At 42.6% G+C, this 8,771-nt stretch overlaps 1 long non-coding RNA gene across 7 annotated transcripts; it reads left to right on the top strand.

The window, feature by feature from the left end:
* Window positions 1–4,613: 4,613 nt before the first annotated feature.
* On the top strand, window positions 4,614–8,014 carry LOC119332741. Of its 7 annotated transcripts, XR_005161136.1 has the most exons (5): window positions 4,614–5,272; window positions 5,394–5,548; window positions 5,766–5,887; window positions 6,131–6,631; window positions 6,947–7,340. It is a non-coding gene; the product is annotated as an uncharacterized LOC119332741 (long non-coding RNA). The 7 variants fall into 7 exon arrangements; XR_005161123.1 differs by adding an exon at window positions 7,902–8,014 and having other exon boundaries at window positions 5,394–6,631; window positions 6,947–7,218; XR_005161124.1 differs by having other exon boundaries at window positions 5,766–6,631.
* Window positions 8,015–8,771: the final 757 nt, after the last annotated feature.

Raw genomic sequence — 8,771 nt, 5'->3', positions numbered from 1 at the left:
ACCGAGAGCATGGAGGGGAGTTAGATGGGTTTTGGGCCACTTTGGAAGGGGTGTTGGGATGCAAACAAAAGAGGCCTTTGCGGTTACACGGTTAACCGTTGGAGTACCAAACGACCTCCAAATGGCACGAAACTTGACAGGCGGTCTACCGGTGCTATACCAAGGCCGCTTGGCAAACCTCGGGCCATTCCGAGAAAGTTTAACACCCGCTCACGAAGAGAGGCGAGAAGGGGACGCCGGATGACATAGGAGTGCCGGATTGCAAAATGGACAACGGGGAAAATGCTCGGATGCATGAGACGAACACGTATGCAAAATCAGATGCACATGATGACATGATGAAATGCAACACACAAGAAAATGACATGGCAACGGCGGCGAATAACTGGCAGACAACTGGCGCATCGAATCCGGGGCGTTACAATCGGCGCTTATGAGGACACCTTGGAGTGTAACGTGGTTCCTATGTCCGTGTGCCATATTTTCTTTGGAAGACCTTGGCAATTCGACCACGGCATCACCCACAACGGGAGAACAAACCACTATAGCTTCAAGATGAAGGGAACAGAGTACATGCTACGACCTATGTCACCAAGTCAAGTGATCACCGACAAGCAAGCATCCACCCATCATGGAGAGACTAGTGAGAGAGTGAACCACCACAAAGAGAGTGAGCACCAGAAGCCAAAATTGAGCGACTCTTCGGCAAGAGAGAAAAGCTTAGTCCTCTAAGCCCCAAAAAGAGAGATGAGAGAAGTGTGTGAGAACCCATCGAGTGTCATCCACTATGTCCTAGTGTTCAAAGACGAGGTGGCAAAGACTAACACTCCTATTCCTCTTCCTCTAGTGTTGTCTCATTTGTTGCAGGAATTCGCGGATGTCTTTCCCGATGAGCTACCTCCCGGTCTTCCTCCTCTACGTGGCATCGAACATAGGATTGACCTCATCCCTGACGCACCTCTTCCTAACAAGGCACCATACCCCGTCAACCCCGAAGAAACCAAAGAAATACAAAGGCCAGTCCAGCATCTCATAGACCATGGACATGTGCGTGAAAGTTTGAGTCCTTGTGCTGTACCGGTCATTCTTGTGCCAAAAAGAGACGGTAGCTTTCGCATGTGTTCCGATTGTAGGCCCATCAATGCTATCACCATTCGATATAGGCATCCCATTCCGCGCCTTCATGATATGCTAGATGAGCTTAGAGGTGCCACTATTTTCTCAACAATTGATCTTAAAAGTGGTTATTATCAAATCCGCATACAAGAAGGTGATGAATGGAAAACTTCTTTCAAAATAAAATTTGGTTTGTATGAGTGGTTAGTTCTGCCTATGGGTTTATCGTAATCACCCGGTACTTTCATGCGTGTTTGCATTATGTGCTTCGTCCTTACACTGGAGTATTTGTTGTGGTCTACTTTGACGAGATTCTTGTGTTTAACAAATCCCTCATGGAGCATGTAGATCATCTTTGGGCCGTTTTGCAAACACTTAGAAAAGAGTGTCTCTATGCCAATATGGAGAAATGCACTTTTGGTGTTGACTTCTTGGGCTTTTTTGTGTCTTCCAAGGGTGTTCATGTTGATGAGTCCAAAATTGAAGCAATTAAAACTTGGCCCCAACCCACTAATTTGCAACAAGTGCATAGTTCCCTTGGTCTAGCGGGTTTTGGTAACAGTGATAAAAGTAACGGTAGCAGTTTTGTAGTAATTGTAATATTAGCAACGGTAAAGTAAATAAGCAAAGCACAATATGCGAAAAGCTCGTAGGCATTGGATCAGTGATGGATAATTATGTCGGATGCGATTCCTCATGTAATAGTTATAACATAGGGTGACATAGAACTAGCTCCAGTTCATCAATGTAATGTAGGCATGTATTCTGAATATAGTCATACGTGCTTATGGAAAATAACTTGCATGACACCTTTTGTCCTACCCTCCCATGGTAGCGGGGTCCTAATGGGAACTAGGGGATATTAAGGCCTCCTTTTAATAGAGTACCTGACCAAAGCATTAACACTTAGTGAATACATGAACTCCTCAAACTACGGTCATCACCGAGAAGTATCCCGATTATTGTCACTTTGGGGTTGTCAGATCATAACACATAATAGGTGACTATAGACTTGCAAGATAGGATAAAGAACTCACATATATTCATGAAAACATAATAGGTTCAGATCTGAAATCATGGCACTCGGTCCCTAGTGACAAGCATTAAGCATAGCAAAGTCATAGCAACATCAATCTCAGAATATAGTGGATACTAGGGATCAAACTCTAACAAACTAACTTGATTACATGGTAAATCTCATCCAACCCATCACCGTCTAGCAAGCCTACGATGGAATTACTCACGCACGGCGGTGAGCATCATGAAATTGGTGATGGAGGATGGTTGATGATGACGATGGCGACGAATCCTCCTCTCCGGAGCCCCAAACGGACTCTAGATCAGCCCTCCCGAGAGAGATTAGGGCTTGGCGGCGGCTCCGTATTGTAAAATGCGATGAAACTTTCTCTCTGATTTTTTCTCCACGAAAGCAAATATATAGAGTTGGAGTTGAGATCGGCGGACATCCAGGGGGCCCACGAGGCAGAGGGCGCCCAGGGGGAGGGGGCGCCCCCCCCACCCTCGTGGACAGGGTGTGGGCCCCTGGCCTTGATTCTTTCGCCAGTATTTTTTATATTTTCCAAAAATAATCTCCGTGGATTTTTAGGTCATTCCGAGAACTTTTGTTTCTGCACAAAAATAACACCATGGCAGTTCTGCTGAAAATAGCATCAGTCCGGATTAGTTTCATTCAAATCATGCAAGTTAGAGTCCAAAACAAGGGCAAAAGTGTTTGGAAAAGTAGATACGATGTAGACATATCAACTCCCCCAAGCTTAAACCTTTGCTTGTCCTCAAGCAATTCAGTTGATAAACTGAAAGTGATAAAGAAAAACTTTTACAAACTCTGTTTGCTCTTGTTGTTGTAAATATGTAAAGCCAGCATTCAAGTTTTCAGGAAAGATTATGAACTAACCATATTCACAATAACACTTAGGTCTCATGTTTACTCATATCAATGGCATAATCAACTAGCGAGCAATAATAATAAAACTCGGATGACAACACTTTCTCAAAACAATCATAATATGATATAACAAGATGGTATCTCGCTAGCCCTTTCTGAGACCACAAAACATAAATGCAGAGCACCTTTAAAGATCAAGGACTAACTAAACATTGTAATTCATGGTAAAAGAGATCCATTCATAGTCATACCCAATATAAACTAATAGTAATGCATGCAAATGACAGCGGTGCTCTCCAGCGGGTGCTTTTTAATAAGAGGGTGATGACTCAACATAAAAGTAAATAGATAGGCCCTTCGCAGAGGGAAGCAGAGATTTGTAGAGGTGCCAGAGCTCGATTTTAAAATAGAGATGAATAACATTTTGAGCTGTATACTTTCACTGTCAATGTAACAACTATGAGATCTCGATATCTTCCATGCTACATACATTATAGGTTGTTCCCAAACAGAATGGTAAAGTTTATACTCCCCCACCACCAACAAGCATCAATACATGGCTTGCCCCAAACAATGGGTGCCTCCAACTAGCAACAATCCGGGGGGAGTTTTGTTTAATTATTTTGATTTTATTTGATCTTTTGATCATGGGACTGGGCATCTTGGTTACCAGCCATTTTCTCATGAATGAGGAGTGGAGTCCACTCCTCTTGAGAAAAGCCACCTAGCATGGAAGATATAGACAACCCTAATTGATACATGAGCTGTTCGAGCATACAAAACAGAATTTCATTTGAAGGTTTGGAGTTTGGCACATACAAATTTACTTGGAACGGCAGGTAAATACCGCATATAGGAAGGTATGGTGGACTCATATGGAATAACTTTGGGGTTTATGGAGTTTGGATGCACAAGCAGTATTCCCGCTTAGTACAGGTGAAGGCTAGCAAGAGACTGGACAGCGACCAACTGAGAGAGCGCCAACAGTCATGAACATGCATTAAAATTAATCAACACCGAGTGCAAGCATGAGTAGGATATAATCCACCATGAACATAAATATCATGAAGGCTATGTTGATTTTGTTTCAACTACATGCCTGAACATGTGCCAAGTCAAGTCACTCGAATCATTCAAAGGAGGATACCACCCTATCATACCACATCACAACCATTTTAATAGCATGTTGGCACGCAAGGTAAACCATTATAAGCTCCTAGCTAATTAAGCATGACATAAGAAACTATAATCTCTAATTATCATTGCAAACATGTTTATTCATAATAGGTTGAATCAGGAATGATGGACTCATAATATTTACAAAAACAAGAGAGGTCGAGTTCATACCAGCTTCTCTTATCTCAGCCAGTCCATCATATATCGGCATTATTGCCTTTCACTTGCACGACCGACGGTGTGTATCTCTACTCCTATAAAAGAGCGAGTTGGTGGTGATGGTGTGTCTGCCATCTATCATTTTGAACCATTAGATCTGTATCCGACGGATGGGAGGTAACCCCACTTAACATTAAAAAAACTAATTCTCTACCTTCTGCTCCATCCATCTCTGCCTTATCCAGTTAGGCAACCAGAAGCGCTCGATCCTTCTCGAAAAGGGCAGAAAAGGATGGAAGCCAACTTGGCATGGCCGCTGCCGCTCCACACGCCGCCGGCGCCGGTCGCTCCAAATGCCTCGCCTACCTCCTCTCCCCCGTAGCAGCCCTGCGGCTCACTACCACCTCCACCGCCACTCTCCTCCTCCCCGTTGTCTCTTCTCCCTCCTACCCCGTCTCTCGGACGCCGAAGTCAGCAATTATGCCGTCGGCTCCGCCGTCCCCCGAATCCGTGATGTCTATGGCCTCCTTCTCTGATAACGCAGCCATACGCCAGATGTAGCGGCCCTGTCGGCAAGTACGCCGCCAACACCTCCCCCAAACTCAAGTCTGCCACGCCTCTCCTGCATCCCGCTCCGATGCAAAAGCCCGCCGCCTGCCCGTCCTCCTAGCCATCTCCTCGACACCGACCTTCGCGTACGACGGCTACACACTTCTCATCCTCGGTAGCGGCGGCGCCACCTGCTACATCCTTCCCCACCGTCGTGCTCCACGTTTGTCCATTCGAGTACGAGCTGCTCCCCGAGGACCTCTTCGCCACCAGATATTGGAGCGCCACCCACGGCTCCACACCCGCGTCCTCCTCCAATCGACTCCGTCTCGAAGATGGCTGGTCTGGTGTGATGTTGATGTGGAGGTACTACGCTCTGCTATTTCCTTTCCTTCCAATACAAAGTTCAATTTTTCTATCACCTAAGTTTCAAATCAGCATCCAACTAACTGTCTATAAACCACTCATGTAGCCCAATATAAATCAGTGTGCAGGCATATGGGACTCACGCTGCTCAAACTACAGCCACTCACTAACTACACCCTCAAGAAGCCACACGATCTTTAGATAGAACGGACAATGGAGTGCGAGGAGGTGTGATTCACTGCCATTCGCCATCTAATATGCTTCGTCAAGGACAAGGTATGGGTGTGGACGAAGAGTAAAATCTTCTATACGTCTCATCTATCTTGCTTCATCTTTGTTAGAGGATCCTTGTGCTATATGTTCTGGTGGTAACAAATGGACAGTTGGAGTATCTATAATCTTCTTGCGGAATGAAAAACTTTGAGTATTGGAAATGTTGGTGTATACCTCCCTGAACCGGTATTTTCACACATGCTATGTTGCTCTTCTACAGCTACATCTAGAAGTGCTATAAAGATTCTTACACTCTCGGATAAGCAAAAGGAAGGTCAATCCAACTCCATTGCAATTTTACAAAGAAATGGTCCACAAAGAAGTCTCAGTGTGTAGTCCAAGGTCTGAATCAAGTACAATTTGGTGGCTGTAAAAAATCATTCTATCTAATAGGTCATTCATCTAAAATTGTTTCCCATGTACGGTTCTAAAGTTTGTGCAGAGGACTTTCAGAAAAAATAACTTTAGATACTTGCTTTACTGTTCATGATATTTTTGTAATCGTACATGTGTTTGAATAGTTTTTTTGGTAGTTCTCTTTATTACTCTCTCTGTTCAAAAAAATTTGGATGACGCCTATTGCAGGTGTCTTTGCCATCCGCGCCCCTCCTTTGGTTGGTAGCTCCACATCTAATTTATCAGGTCACACCCAAAATTTGTTTTTCCTTGATGTCTGTTAGCTGCAGTTTTTTTGCAGAAACTTGCTTGATGTAATAAAGTTGAAAGAGGCCTGGTGCAGTTTTTTTTTGTGTGTGTATACATGCACACTCGCCCCATCTATATACAGATGATTTGAATGCATCTCTTACTGTACATTTTGTTTCGTTGCTTGGTACAAAATGTATTGCAAGTGATATTCATTGTTTTCGCTTTGTTTATATATACTGCAAGCTCAGTTTTTTTGCCTTTAGATGAATGTAACACAGGCAGTTATGTAAGCAATAGTGATTGTTTGATTTCCTTCTAGGTGAGCATATGGATGGAGTGAAACCCCCGGAAATAATATAGTTGGTACATGTATTTTGAGTAAACAATTAAACGAAGGGTATACTATGCTCGTCAAATGATCCCATGGCGTGATCTAAGGTATGTAAGTAAGTAAGTGGAACTAGCTGTGTGATTTATGTCTGGATTATTTCTTCTCTTCATGATGCATTGTATACAAATCCATTTTCTTGTGCATATTTACCAAAGCATTCAGTTAAACACTTCTACTTCATTCTTGTTTTCCTGGAACCATTTATAAGTATGTTCTCAAGCTATAGTGTGTATGCTATTTTGATATATAAATTGCTGCAATTTATCTTCACTTAAGTCTGTTGTGCCTAATATACTTGCACGAAATGAGCAATGTTGACTTCCTGGATGAACAGTAACTGATTAACTTATTTCTTTCTACAGCCTTTCCAAGGAAATAAGCAATTCTCTGTTGAAGTAGTTCTAAGGCTGGACATGATATATGTATTTATTTTCACCCGCAAAAAAAATTAATTATATGTATTATAGACCGCAGGCTGTGCTGGAAATTTGGGAGATATGATGTGGGCGCGTTCGTCGCATCTTTCAAAATTTAGTGTTATCGGTTGTGAAGCTCGCACGCCTCACAATTAACGAAGCCAATGTTGGAAGGACGCTGACACATGGCACATCATTTTACATATTAGTCTAGCTTGGTGAGCCCCAGTCATTTTGTTTGTACTTGTATATATTCTCTTCTGCGTGCAAATTGCAATATGTTTGTTAGACTATATTGTCCAGAGCAACTTATGGGTTCCTAAACATAAATACACCTAATCTTGTGTGATCCCGTACCGTAGCACGGGCATCTTACTAGTAATAATAATAGTGCATGTACATTGAACTAAGGTGGAATCTGCAAACATTCAATTCAAGGGAGAAGACAAGGTAATATGGGCTCTTCGTTAAATCAACAATCATGCATGTAGAACCAATAAACATTTTTATTATGGTCTTCTCCTCTCGACCCCCAAAGGAAAGAAAAGAAATAAAACTATTTACACGGGAAAGCTCCCAACAAGCAAAAGAAGAACGAGAAATCTTTTTGGGTTTTCATTTTACTACTACAACATGGAAATTAAACCAACTAATTTTTTGGTTTTTCTTAAGGTTTATCAAATGCACAAGAAGAAAAATCAAAAAAGAAATTAAACTAGCATGGATAATACAATGAAAAAGTATGAGTACCGACAACTGGAATAAGTGTGTGAACATGAATATATTGTCGGTGAGAAATACGTACTCCCCCAAGCTTAGCTTTTGGCCTAAGTTGGTCTATGCCCATGGATTGCGGCTACTCTTCCCGATGTACTGAGGAGTGTCTTCGTACTGCCACTAGCTAGCGATCTGCTCCGGATCACACTAATAAGATGATGGGCGATAAGGATCAAGTGGTGGTTCCGGCTCAGGCTCTGGAGCCGATGTCTGGCCTCGATGCGCGTACACGGCCGACGGCAAGACGAGGTAATGGCCTGCAGTTAAATCAAACAAAGAAGGTGCAGGCAGGATAATAATCTCATTGTGTTTCTTATTAAATCTCAGGTTATACAGAAGCATCTTATCATCATTGTCAACAATAAACTCATGCGCTACCATGCTCCTGTAATCTAAAAAGGTAGGGGGCAGCAGTGTCTCCTCTTTCTCATAATGCCTAATAGGTATCTCAAAATGTTTAGCAAGGCGTGCAGCATAGATACCTCCAAAGATGGAGCCCTTTGTACGGTTCAGGCTTAATTGTTTAGCAATAACGGCACCCATACTAAAAGAGTGATCGCGGAATAAGGCATGGAACAAAATAATAATATCAGGAACATTGAGGTTTCCACAGTTTCCGCGACCAATTAAACATCGACTAGCAAATATGGCAAAGTAGCGTAAAACAGGAAAATGTATGTTAGTGATTCTTGCATCGGAAACCTCCCTCGATTCCCCTACAGTAATAGTATCAATAAAACCATCCACATCTTTACGATGTGGTTCATCTAAAATGCCCTCGAAGGGTATTTTGCAAACCGCACAAAAATTACGTAATGACATCTCCTTAGCCTCATCATATAAATGAAAAGCTACTCAAGGAGGTGAATTCTTAGGATAATAGTAGAAGTTTTGCACGAAAGTATTAGTGAGTAAGAGATACTGTTCGATCCGGCCCTGGAGGAAGTCGGTGAGGCCCGCATTATTAGCCAAAGAATAAAAGTCTTCATAAATT

This window comes from Triticum dicoccoides, chromosome 1B, assembly GCF_002162155.2.
Source record: "Triticum dicoccoides isolate Atlit2015 ecotype Zavitan chromosome 1B, WEW_v2.0, whole genome shotgun sequence".
NCBI lineage: Eukaryota > Viridiplantae > Streptophyta > Magnoliopsida > Poales > Poaceae > Triticum > Triticum dicoccoides.
The sequence above is the reverse complement of the archived record's forward strand: the minus strand, read 5'-3'. Positions and strand labels throughout refer to the sequence as shown.